Here is a 13,497-nt window from a genome sequence, read left to right on the forward strand (position 1 = left end):
ACGGCGCCTAGGCCACTCAGACTGGCGTCCACATGTAGAATGTAGGGCTGGTCGGGGTTGGCATAGGCCAGAACGGGGGCCGCTGTCAGCCTCTGTGTTAGGTCGTGGAATGCCTGTTCGCATTCGGGAGTCCATTTATCTCCGAACGGTAGTCGGGCAGGATTGGATCTCTGGTTCATCTCCACGGGGTAGATTCTGAGAAGGCTGTTGAGGGCTTTGGCCCTGCGAGAGTACCCCTCCACAAATCTGCGATAATAGCCACAAAATCCCAGGAACGAGCGCAACTCTCCCACATTCTACGGACGGGGCCAGTTAACAACAGCTTCTATCTTGGCGGGATCAGTGGCAATCCCCTCTCCGGATGCTATGTGTCCTACGTACGTCACAGAGGTTTGGCAGAATCGGCATTTGTCCAGGGAGAGTTTGAGACCCTCCTGCGACAATCTATCCAGGACCTTCAGAAGACGACTCTCATGCTCTTCCAGGGTTTTCCCGAAGACTATGATATCATCTAGGTACACCAGGCATTCTCGGGGGTTGAGGTCCCCCAGCATCTTCTCCATTAACCGTTGGAAGGTAGCGGGGTCTCCGCATATGCCTTGGGGCATACGGGTGAATTGATAAAACCAAAGGAGGCAGACGAAAGCGGTCTTCTCCTGATCCTCGGGGCTCATGGGGACCTGGTAATACCCAGACCGCAGATCCAGTATGCTGAACCACTGGCTCCCACGTAAAGTGTCCAGAATCTCTTCTATGAGGGGGAGATTATACTGGTCCAGCACCGTCCGATTGTTCAGCGTCCGATAATCCACACATAGTCTCACTGTTCCATTTTTCTTTCTTCGACTACTATGGGCGAGGCGTAGGGACTGCGGGACTCCTTGACAATCCCGGCGGCTTCCATTTCATTTATAGCAGCCCTCATATCCTCCACGTCTCTGGGAGCGAGTCGCCGAGAACGCTCCCGGAACGGCTTCTCATCTGTCATTCGAATGGTGTGTTGGGCATTGCGGCTACACCCCACATCCATCTCCCCCGTAGAGAACACGGATCGCCTCTGCTCTAGCTACACCTGCAACCGTTTCTTCCAGGCATCTGGCAAGGCGGACGAACCAAAGTCGAAGTTTAGAGCTGTACCGGTCCTCTCCACCCGGTTCGCATTCACTTGTACGGCTTCGTCCACCGAACTGACAGGATACTGTCGCGGCCGAGTTTATTCTTACCTTTGCCCGGTCTCGGCCGCGACAGTAACCGGGCACGCGCCGAGGTGTCCCGGGCGCACGCCGGAGCCTCGGAGGATCGGTCCTCCGATCAGGGCTTCCCCCTCCCCTCTCCGGGTCCGCCGGGTCCCCCGGAGCCCCCCACCGCATCCCCCACATTAGGAGCAACCCAGGGCTCCCTCGGGGAGCCCTGGGCATGCGCACCGTGCGCGCACGCTCCCGATGAAGCGTGACCGCGCATCGATGACGCGCGGCACGCCAAGGGAAAGCAACGAGCAAACCGGTAAACCTCCCGGCTTGCGGCTCGAGCCAAGTGAGAATAAAGTGTGCCGCCAGTGTATATCTGCCCTATTCGCTGACGCACGTCGATGGCCAGGGGGAAGGGTGACAGGTTCTGTACCATCACATCAATCCGATGAGGAATGGGCCCCTGCCAATGGTGAAATTCGGGTATAAGCCGATACCCTCGACGTACATCCTCTTCAGGGGTACTTTCTAGCGAGAACTGTTGGTCTTCGCCGAGCCGCTCGGCATAGGCACACCATGCAGGAACGCTTTGCGTTTCTCCTGAGAATAAGCGGGTCAGGCCTCTCCTTCCGCAGAATAGCAGTCCATAGTCTTCGGGAGACGAAGGGGGCGGGGCTGGATCTGCTTGAACTAATTGCAGCTGTAGACTGGACATGGGGAGCTCCTTAGTCTCCTGTAGATAGGCCCGGATGACTGCTTGCACAATGTCAGCATTGGTGCCAAGTATGATGGGGTACCTGGGGGTATCCCGGGGGTTCTGGACACACCAAGGCGTCCACCTTCATGGGGTGAGTTTTTCCCGTGTTGAGTTGCTGTATTTCTAGATCCACAGTCACTAGGCCATCGATAGGGTAGTCGTCATTGCTTAACCCACGCACTTTGATGTGTTCAGCCGGCCGCAGCGACCGCTTTTGAAGGTGCCGATTATAGAATCCCCGATATATGATGGTGACCTGGGATCCCGTGTCTAGTAGCGCGGAGGAGTAGATCCCATCCATGAGCACCCGGATTAACGCTACCGGTCATACCTGGTTATTGTCGCCCCCTGCTGCGTCTCCTTCCGCGGGCGTCACGGCCCAATCGCTATCTGCCGCATATACCCCGCACACCATAGCTTGAGGCGGGAACTTCTTGGGGGAAGGGCTTCTGCATCAAGAGTCGCCCAGGTGACAGTCATAGGATATATGCCCCCTTTTTCCACATTTGTAGCATGACATATCTCGATGGACCCCGCGTCGATCAAGGGGGGGTGATGACCGGCCAGCATAAGGGGTTTTTCCTGGGCCCTGCTTGTCTGAGGCGTCTTCCTTCTTGTCCACGGCCCCTTTGGGTTTAGCACTGCTGCTGCTTTTCGGCTTTTGAGGGGAGTGCAACATCAAATGCATCTCGTGCTCTTTCACCTGCTGCAGGAGCTGAATGAACGAAGGGGGAGGGCCCCTCATGAGGTGATCATGAATCATACTGGCTATGGGGTGGACAGGGCTAGATCCGCGGAGGTACTGCTTACGTAGATACTCATCCATCTGAGAAGGTAGTACATGTTTATGATGCAATAACGGCCCCAGAGACATTTGCACTCGGTGGATATAGGCAGACAGCTCTTCCCCTTCTTTTTGATTTACGGCATAGTTTTTAGCCCATAAAGCCCCATCATCTTCTTTCGCGCTATATGCTTCTACCAGGAACTCAATCATTAAGCGAGAGGTTAACTCGGGGTACTGTTCGCAGTGTATGCTGATCAAAGTAGCCGCCGGGGGCCGCAGGCATTCCATAAGTCTCTGCCGTTTCACCACATCGGTGCACGACCATTCCTCCATTACGCCCCTTGTATGTTCCTTCCAGGTTTGAGGGGCCCCTGAGGAAGAGGACAAGCGTCCTTGAAACGCGTAGGGCGGACATTGCTAAGGTTGCTGCTGTGGCTGGCACTCGGCACTAAGAGAACACAGTGAGCAGAGATCCTGGAGTTCCGTTTTCGGAGAAGAAGCAGGTGACCGCCCATAATCCAACCCCCCGATCGACGTCACGCGCCGACGTCGCGAGTCAGCTGACGCGGAAGCTGAACGGTTGCTGATCGGGACAACGAGGAGGGCTGTGCATCAACGCATCAGAAGAAGCGGAAAACGTCCAGACACCCCTGTTCCTGCGGTTGTTATTTACACCGAGATGCCTATACCAATTTTTATTCTGTGAGTTTTTATAACCGTTTTAATTTTCCATAAATCTGACAATATTACCCTATGGGCCTTGCGCTTTTTTCTTTTTTCTTTCCCTGTCTATAGCTTTCTCTGGTCCCGAGGTTGGTTCCAGATGAAAAAAGGCTGCATACCCATAGGAGATCAGGCTTGGACTCTGTATTTGGGACCACAAAAAGCAAACTTCATGGACACTAAGTATTTTAATTGATTGTAATAATTGTTTTAATGTTTTGCTGTGTAAATCCCTTGTAACTCATTTTCTCCCTTTGTGTGTTATTAATACACAAGGAGGCTGATAAGTAAGAGCGCTGGTGAACACATTTGGAGGCAGAGGGGCTCACACCTACCTGCTCACAATTGTGTTATACTTAATTCACATCACTTTACCATTGAGCTCAGAAGCTGAAACCTATTTTATTATAGAGGTACCAAAAATGTAAGAATCCGTGAAAGCTCATCTGATTGAGCAGCCAGAATCATCATTCAGTTGACAAAAATATACAAGCTTCAAATTATCTAAGAATATACTCCAACAACAATTCATAGAGAATTAAGTGGAAAGCTTCTAAATTGTTGTTTCGGGATCATTATGGGAGATTTCAATGTAAAGATTAGTGCCCAGCAGAAAAAGACGAAACATCAGTTGCTAAGTAACCGGAATTGACAAAGAGATAGATAGGTTGAATTTTCAGAATGCGAAAACTTTCAAATAAAAATTGACATACAGTGTATCCAATTGAATCAATAATGAATGTGGCTATATCTTACTGTTGCTAACAAGTAACACGTGATTGAAAACTGCACAGTCCTTAACCATTTTGACACAAGGAATGATCATTGATAGGTCGCTACAAATTATATCTTCAAGTGAAGGTGAAAAGAAGGACATTGATTAAAAAGAAGACAAAAACAATCAACATTAAGAACCTGTAAAATAACAGCAAAGTAATTCAACTAGAACAGGGAAATCACTTCAGTTTATTCAAGATACATGACGATACTTTCAGAAACAATCCAGAAAAATGAAGATAGTACTGCTGCGGCAGCCTTTATTCTTACATTTGCCACTAATTGGCAGGGCATTTACTCCGGCTGGCACCGGGACTAGACTGCGCGCCAGCCGCATCCCCTCCGTGCACCCCCTCCACTTCGCGCGCATTTTTATGCCCCTTCCCAACCCCCTAGCTGCTCCTGCCTGTGCCCCTCTGCTTCCCCGCACCCCCGCTTACCTCACTCAAACTTCAGGGGTGTCGGGGAAGCCGGGGAAGCCGGACGCGCCACGTGACTGTGACGTCACAGTGACGCGCGGACGTGCCGAGATTGAGATATATTAAATGTCTATACCTGCAACATTTGGCTTTCTCAATCAAAATTAAATGTGCTCTATTATCCAATTTACTCCCCACCTATGAGAGTAGAGATTAGAGTATATAAGTTGCTCACACACTATGGAAAATCACTCCTGAAGAAACCTACAAGGTGAAACGCGTAGAGTGATGCCCTGAGACGAAACCGGAGCCTCTGGAAGCGGATGACGTCACTTCCGGTCCTCGGTGAGACGCATCCGTGACACGCATACCAGAACAGAGGAACAGCTGAGATACCACTCTTCCGGTTTTGCAGAGATCCACATTGTGATCTACACGCTTGTTTCTTTCCATCACCATGTGAGTTGATTGGATTTTGCTTGTTTTTATAAATATTCTATGTACAGTCTGCACTATGTCCGGTTCATTTTATTTCTAAGGGGCCGCTGGTTAAAGTGTACCAGATCGCTACAGTGTACCTGACTATCAGTGCGGTTCCTATCCTTCCATTTGGCCTCATCCCATGGGTTAAAGAAACCTTTATATGCCTACATACCTCTCACGTTTGTGAGTATTCTGAATACCTCACTAATGCCATTTACCACACAGAATTCACACAATACTGCACCATAAGTTTGTTGTCTTCTTTTATTTTCCACATGATTTGCGCTTCTTGATGATTTTCACCCTTCACTTGTCCACGAGGATTGAAAGAGCAGTCCTGCATCAAGTCACAGCAGCATTTATCACACGTGGTTGTATAAGTATCACTATTTATTTTCTTATTTATGTATAACACTGTGGGTTTATTTGATGTTGATTTAAACCATATACACTGAGCGCCACATTTTGATAAGTTTTATACACATTTTAACTCAAGACTCAGCAATTGGCTTTGGAATACCTTTTACACAGTTCAGCAATCCCTTTTTCCCCTGTAGGGCAATTTTACACTCAGCATTTGTTTGCTAAAAATTCCCCTGCTTCAGCACAGTATTACATCAATTTTCACACTTTTCTGCATATACTCCATTCACAGCTAGTAGTCCTATGCGGTGTGGCAACCTTTATTTGCAAAATCAGTACCGCTCGTGGGTCACCATCTGCATTTACTTGCAGAAAAAATAAAACATTCTTTGCAGTGGAATATTTCTTTCACTCCCGGCAGGGTAACTCAACACTCAGCAATTGGCTTTGGAATACCTTTTACACAGTTCAGCAATCCCTTTTTCCCCTGTAGGGCAATTTTACACTCAGCATTTGTTTGCTTAAAATTCCCCTGCTTCAGCACAGTATTACATCAATTTTCACACTTTTCTGCATATACTCCATTCACAGCTGGTAGTCCTATGTGGTGTGGCAACCTTTATTTGCAAAATCAGTACCGCTCGTGGGTCACCATCTGTATTCACTGCTTCAGCGAAACTTTTGAAAACAACAAACACCTACTGTATCCCTTTTAAGGGCTGACTCACTTCTTGAACCCTGACTATGGCTGGAAAGCAAAACCCCTATTTCAATGACCATATTACACTTTGTGATAGGCAAATAAGGTTTACCTGCTTCAGGAGTCAGAAACCGAGAAGGTGAAACGCGTAGAGTGACGTTGACGCATCAACCGGAACCTCTGGAAGCGGATGTCGTCACTTTCGGTATCGGTGAGACGCATCCGTGACACGCACGCCAGTACAGAGGGATAGCAGAGACACCACTCATCCGGTTGCTGAGATCCAATGCGTGAGATCTAAATGCATTTTTAAACTTTATACCATGTGAGTTCATTGGATTTTACTTATCTTTAAAAAATATCCTGTACAGTCTGCACTATGTCCGGTTCTATTCTTCACTAAGGTCCATTGGAGTGATTACAGAGGCGGCACACGTTATCCTTACCTGGCTAGTGCCGCAAGCCGGGAGGTGTCCCGGCTTGCTCGTTTATTTCTCTCTGCGTGCCGCGCGTCATCGATGCCTGGTGTCCCGCGATGTGGGGGATTGAGGTGGGGGGCTCCGGGAGCCCCGGCGGACCCGGAGAGGGGAAGGGGAAGCCCTGATCGGAGGACCGATCCTCCGAGGCTCCGGCGCGCGCCCGGGACAGATAGTCAGGAGTTCTCCGCTTCAGCTTAGGAGCATGAGCGCGGGCGTTTGTTCTGCACGTGCAGTGACCATGGCCCATGGTACAGGTCTCAGGAAGGGATAGGCAGACCGAAGTGGGCACACCACCAGGCAGCACTGGTAAACCAGTGCTTCAGCGCAAGAGTCCAGAGCGGGCCTGTGCAAGGAGAGAGAGAGAGAGCGACAGACCTCAGGACTCGTAGCCTGGCCTCTGCTAAGGGTAGAGCAGCAGACCACAGGAAACAGGGAGCTGAAGTATATTCAGGAGGAGCTCCGCTTCAGCACAGGAACCTGGACACGGCCTCTGCAATAGAGAGAGCAGCAGGCCCCAGGAACCGGTGGACAGGCCTCTGCTATGGAAGGACAGCAGGCCTCAGGAAACAGGGAGCTGAAGTACACACTGGAGACCTCTGCTTCAGCACAGGAGTCAGGAACAGGCCTCTGCGTGAGACTAGCAGCCGGCCTCAGGAAACTGAGAACTGAAGTCAACAAGGAGAGTACTCCGCTTCAGCACAGGAGACAGAAACAGGCCTCTGCGTGAGACTAGCAGCCGGCCTCAGGAAATAGGGAGCTGAAGTCAACATGGAGAGTACTCCGCTTCAGCACAGGAGACAGGAACAGACCTCTGCGTGAACTAGGGAATAGAACTTTGAGAGATTAGTACACAACAGAGCCAAGCCTAAGGGCTTGTGGCAGAACACTTGTGACAACCAGGAAGGGTTATGCTCGGCAGGGATTCATTGCGGAAAAGGTGTCTTTAAAGGTCAGTGAACCAATAGCAGAAGGGGCGTGTGACAGCATTGCTTTATGAGTGAACCCAGGGAGGAGCTGCAGTAAATATCAGGAGCAGTGTTCCAGGGCTGCACATGTCTGTAAGGCAAGGCAAACAGTAAACTAAAGTGCGGATCCGTTACAGTACCCCCCCCCCCCCTTCACTTGAGACCTCCGGGCGAATAAGACCACTCATAGAGTTGGGGGACCTGGAATTGTTCCTGAACTGTCTAGGATTGGGAGTAGAGTCATGGTCCAGAGACTCGTGGGCACTCATTTATGTACCCCCACCCCCAGTGAGAACTGCGGCCAAACTGGGCCATCCATGGGTCTCGGGGACATTGAGTTGTTCCTAAAGTTTTTTAGGCGGAAAGGGGATCCGTAAACAAGCAGTTCCTTGGTGAGTACTGTTCTAGGATATGAGAGTGGTGGTAGAGACAACATTGGTACCTGGCTCGCCACGCAAAATGGCTTGGGAATCTAGGGCTGTGAAGAACCAGGGATTTTGGAGCAGAAACGGCAGAAGAACCCCCACTGGGAGCCTATTTTTCTTTTGTTTGCTGATGAGAAGTTATTTGTTTTTGGTGTGCTGTATGTTTTAAGGCTAAAATAAATAAGCCTTATTCAAAGAACCCGCGTGTTTAGTTTCATGTACTCTGCAACACTCTGCTGCTGGGAACCTGGGGAAAACCCGAGTGATCGTTTGGTAGCGCTTCCACCTGTAATGGGATTCTACTATGTGGAATGACCCCGTTACTGGACAATAAAGAATGCCTACTCGTACAGCATAACAATTTTACTGTACACAGTGTTCTCTTTAGCAGACATAGCAAAATAAGGTTCTCTTTAGCAGACAGAGCAAAAATAAGGCAGCTACTCTTTTGCATGCAGGAGCCAGACAGTTCATAAACCATGTACTTTGCAAACAGACCTTGTATCAGTAATCTCTTCAGTAACTCACTCCTGTCTCCTGACCAGCTAGCTGCATGTGTGCACATCCTGGGGTTTTTAACTCACTTTGATTAGGCAGCTGCGATTTAACTAATTGCCATGAGCTTCCCAGGTGAACTTAACCTTACCACTGCTGCACTGCAGACTAAACATATGTCTGCCAGGCATATAGCTGGTGGCTTTTATTCACCCTGTCACAAAGGCCATTAATCAAAGTCTCCCAGCTACAAAACCAGGGTTAAAGTGGTGTAAAAATTCTGCATCAGATTTATCAATCAAAACAATCCCATTGGTTTCAATCAGAATGTTTTTTCTTAATAATCTGATACAGTCTTTGTGCCCCAGTTTTGCAGACAGGAGACTTTTATAAAGAATTTACAAACAGGATTGTACTGCCTGTAAATTATCCTGTACAGTGTGATGTACGTTTTTTTGGGTTACTAACATCGCGCTTTCTTATTTTTGTTTTAAAGTGTGTCATTATTGCTAAAGTATCGTGCTCTATTTCAACTGTAAATGTAATTTAATTTCCAATATCCTGTTCTAAGCAATTGGCTCTAGAAGATCTATATGACAGGTCAAAAGGTTGATTTAATAATTTTACTAAATGAAGATATTAAAACTTATTAAAAATATATTAATTTCATATGAAAAGGCATTTAAATATTTTATCAAGTTCGTGTCCACTACTGTTTCTAAAAAATAATTATAGCTTTGCACTCAGATCTCCTGTACACCACAGGTATAGCACCACTTTGGAGCTGCTTCTGAGATCTCAGACCTGGGGTGCCCAGGCAGCAGCTAAATTGCACCAGAATCATGTTTGTGCCCTCAAGGCAGGAGAATGGGCGTTGACACACAGAGTATCCCAGCGACACGTGGTCGCAGTGGGAGGTGTCTCCACCCTTACATCTGCGTGTACAGTTCGTGAGCACAAACTCCCCAGGCCTGGCCAACGCCTGAGTCCAAGACTGGAAATATGATGACACCTTCCGTTTAAGTATGTACTCTTGGCTACCGAGCACGAAATATGCTCAGAGACTGCCCCTCAGGCACTAACCTTACCTGAACCCTCAAGTGAGGATTGCCCCTTGTTTACCCCAAGTTACCAGATCCTCAGGCCACGTCCACACCATGACCCTCTGCAGTGGTACACTACCCGGATCTGGCCCCAACTCCCTCCCCCACACCAGGAGCCAGGAGATTACTAGCACCAATCTGGTGCTCATCCCGAAAGACTGAGGTGACCTTCCCTCGGGTCACCTTCATCCCTAGTGCTGCAGATGAGACCCAACGGTGGGCCAACTCACCCCCATCATCACCTGCTCTTATCCAAGGGGTGAAAAGCTCTATTCAGGCTATCCAGGTTGTTACCGATTGTAGGGACCTCAAACTTTACGGCAGCCCATGAGACCACAGTTTTCAGGACTTGGACCATTAGAGGACTTGTTCATGTCGCAAAAGGAACACCTCCCACCAAAGGGAGAAACAGCGGGCACTGCTGTGCAAAAATGTTAAAGGCTGGATTGTGTTGAATGAAAAATTCCTTTATTAAATGATGAACAAATATGGATAAAAGAGGGGAACAGACACCACCCCCCCCCCCGCAGCTCTAACGCGTTTCACCCCTTAGGGCTTTGTCAAAGAGTAGCAGTACCCAATGCACAGCCTCCTATATACCGGATCCAACCGAACATGACGTCACTCAACCAATGATGCAAAGAATCTCCCATGAGTGCCTAAAGGGCGTTCACACACCTGGTAGGTGTACTCACGCCTGGAATGAATCAGCACAAGGTGCATGTGCAATAGCGGCATAATAAAACCAATAAACAAACCATATGTTTATATCAAACAGACAAGTCTAACAACATGAAATAAACATATATATACACATACATCTATATGGAAGGAACTATCACAATAACCTAATCATGAGAACATGGCAATCCTCCACCATTAAGGGATGTGTATTATTAAAATAAAGATGTATAAAAGAAAAATAGATCTAAAAAATTAAAAATAAAATCAAGTAAAGTCGGGAGGACAAAAATGCAAAAAATGAAAAAAGACATAATAATAATAATAATAATAATAATGGCTATCTGAAAGACCTAAATAACATAAATGATTCATATATGCACAAAACCAAATTTTTCATATAAAATATTGCAAATGAAAATTCAATAACCATAAACACAGAATGTCAATGATAAATAAATTATAAGATGATTAAAGGTTTATTTGCAACTATTGAAATGAATCACGATAAATTCGTAAGATGGTTAGCTCAAGATACCAAAATAGTATATTGAAATATAGGTTCCATAAGAAACGGTATATGTAATCATTAAACAGTTAGTTAATATGTATCCAACTATACAGGAAATGTCATGACCAATCGTAGGGTAGGGAAACATCTAATTAAAGCTTGAAAAAGACCTACTAAGGTCGAAACGGTCGTTGTGTATGGCGCAATAAATTTGAACTTTTTGCAAAATCCGTGGAGCGCTGGATCTTTCCTTCTCATAGTTCATGCTTGGATAATTGTTACAGGTATCCCTTTTGAACCAGCAGCACCGGTAATACTGTTACACTGGCGACACACTTTATTCGAGCTCGGCAAGTCCCACGAATTCGGGTATACTCGGGTGTATTGAGGTTTGTGACTGTTTTCTGCCCGAGTGCATTGCATTATTTTCCAGGCAGGGATTGAAGCATTTTATTCCCGCTGGCTGCAATACTGCACAGTATATATATATATACTACATTACAATTCATGAATTTATGCCATCTGGTAGACACGCGAAGCATTGCAGCCTATTAAATCCTAATCATTATCATTTAACAGATCAGCCGCCCGTCAGCCGGGCATGAACCATGGCTGGGAAGGCAAACGCAACGGGGCTTGTCTGAGGTGAGGAGCGGTGCATTCCAGGTATCTGCCAGGTACATACTGGGTATTTGCTCGAATAAAGTGTGTCGCAGCAGTATGTGTAATTTTTTTATGGTGTGCAGCATATCACTGTCTCTTTAAAAACAAAGCTTCCCCACGACTTTAAACCAATGTTATTTGGAAGGCTGGAATACCTTGACGGTCAGTTTGCCACAGCTAGCGGGAATGATTGTCCTTTTGGCACGCAAGCTGATTCTGGTCAACTGGCTAAAACCATTCCCTCCAACATTTGGACAATTCGAATCTTATCTGTTTGCAGTTATGATGAGGAAAAAATTTGACTAATTTGGAGACAATATGAAAAGAACAGATAAATTATTGAGTAAGTGGAAACCCTTTTTAGACACACTGCCTCCCGACACATTTAAAGAGTTTATGGGCCCCTTTAAATTTTTAGACTGGGTGTCCACTGCACTGCTACACAGGTCTTGGGATAGACTAAAAGAACTATAGGTGCAGAGGAGTTGGCGGCGACATGTGAGGACCTGCAGAGCGCTTTCTTTCTTTTCTTCTTTCTTTGACTTTCTCTCTCTCCCTTTTTCTCCCCCCCCCTCCCCTTCCCCATCATCATTATTTTTATAATTTAAAGCTTAACAGTTTCCAAGAAAATATAAAATGCTGTGAGCTTATGGTTACCTGAATGTTCACTATGTTTTATTCATCTTATTGTATGTTGTAACCGTGCTCGCAGATAATAAAGAAATGTTTAAAAAAAATAAAAAATTGTATGCAGATTGTTCCAACTTCAAACTCCACTTATGTGGCTCATTTATGCACCTTTAAAATAACCCCCCCAATGGGTTTAACTTAAATCCATTCAGCGGAGTGTGCTCATTTATGATCCGTCGTTACATTGTAAGAAAAAAGTATGGCAGATTAATCCGCTGTAAAAAATCACAACCGGACCTACAACATGCAACATGATGCAGCCCATAATTGTATGAGTTATAACTAAACTGATATGGAAGCATAATAATTATTGATGGAAATCATTTTACCAATAATATCAATACTAATAACCACTGCCATATATTCATGTAGCAGATATGTACTGAGGTATTTCACTATACCTGCAGCAACCCACTGCACTAACTGTACCTGCAGCTACACTGCACTCACACACCGTGCCTTCTTGTCAGCGCTCACAGCACTGACAGCCGTGACACTGACAAGCTTGCACACTCACCCACACATAAGGGCAGGGTCCCTAACCTAGAGCCGTCCCTCAGTACCTACCCACTACCCTGGTGGGGATTGGGGACTGCCTGGGGTCTGGGGATCACCTTACCTGGTGTAGGAGCCACTTTCTCCCTACACCATTCCTCCCCCTTCCTGCTCCCAGCTCCAACTGCCTTGTTCCAAAGCCCGCGAAATGTATCTATCTGCTTTCCCAGTAACCTTGCACTCCTATTGGCCACTGGGAAGCACCTGGGGAGCTTGGCCCTAAGCCTCATGGGAGTTGTAGTCCTGCAGAGGCTGGATTTACATTGGGGCCGTGTGCGCGCTTCTCCTGCGCATGCGCAACTTAGTACTGGCTCCTGTGAGCCTTCTGCGCATGCGCGACCACTGCGCATGCGCGAGCACATGTAATGGTGGCCCCCGCTAGCCGGGTGTGCCGCAGAGACTCCAGGAACTCGGAGCGCTTCCTGCTCTGGCCCCCACCTTCGCGCCATGCCGGCGGTTCCGTCACTGCCTCCGGCGGCACCTGCGACCGCTCGGCACGCTACAGAGGGGGTCACTGGGGCTGAAAAGAGACCGGGGTTACATGTATGATGTGAGGGTGGGTTTTGGGGTTCTTGAGCTTGATGGGTAATGCAGTTGTTGTTGCTTGGAAGTGTAGCCCTCCTCCCCATGGTTTAAAGCTCACACCGCCTCACTTTCCAATTAGCAGTTTTTATCATGAACCTGGGTATCACAGACCCAGTATGGTCTTTCTCCCTCCAGCAGAAAAGAGAGGT

This window comes from Ascaphus truei, chromosome 5 (genome assembly GCF_040206685.1).
Source record: "Ascaphus truei isolate aAscTru1 chromosome 5, aAscTru1.hap1, whole genome shotgun sequence".
Taxonomy (NCBI): domain Eukaryota; kingdom Metazoa; phylum Chordata; class Amphibia; order Anura; family Ascaphidae; genus Ascaphus; species Ascaphus truei.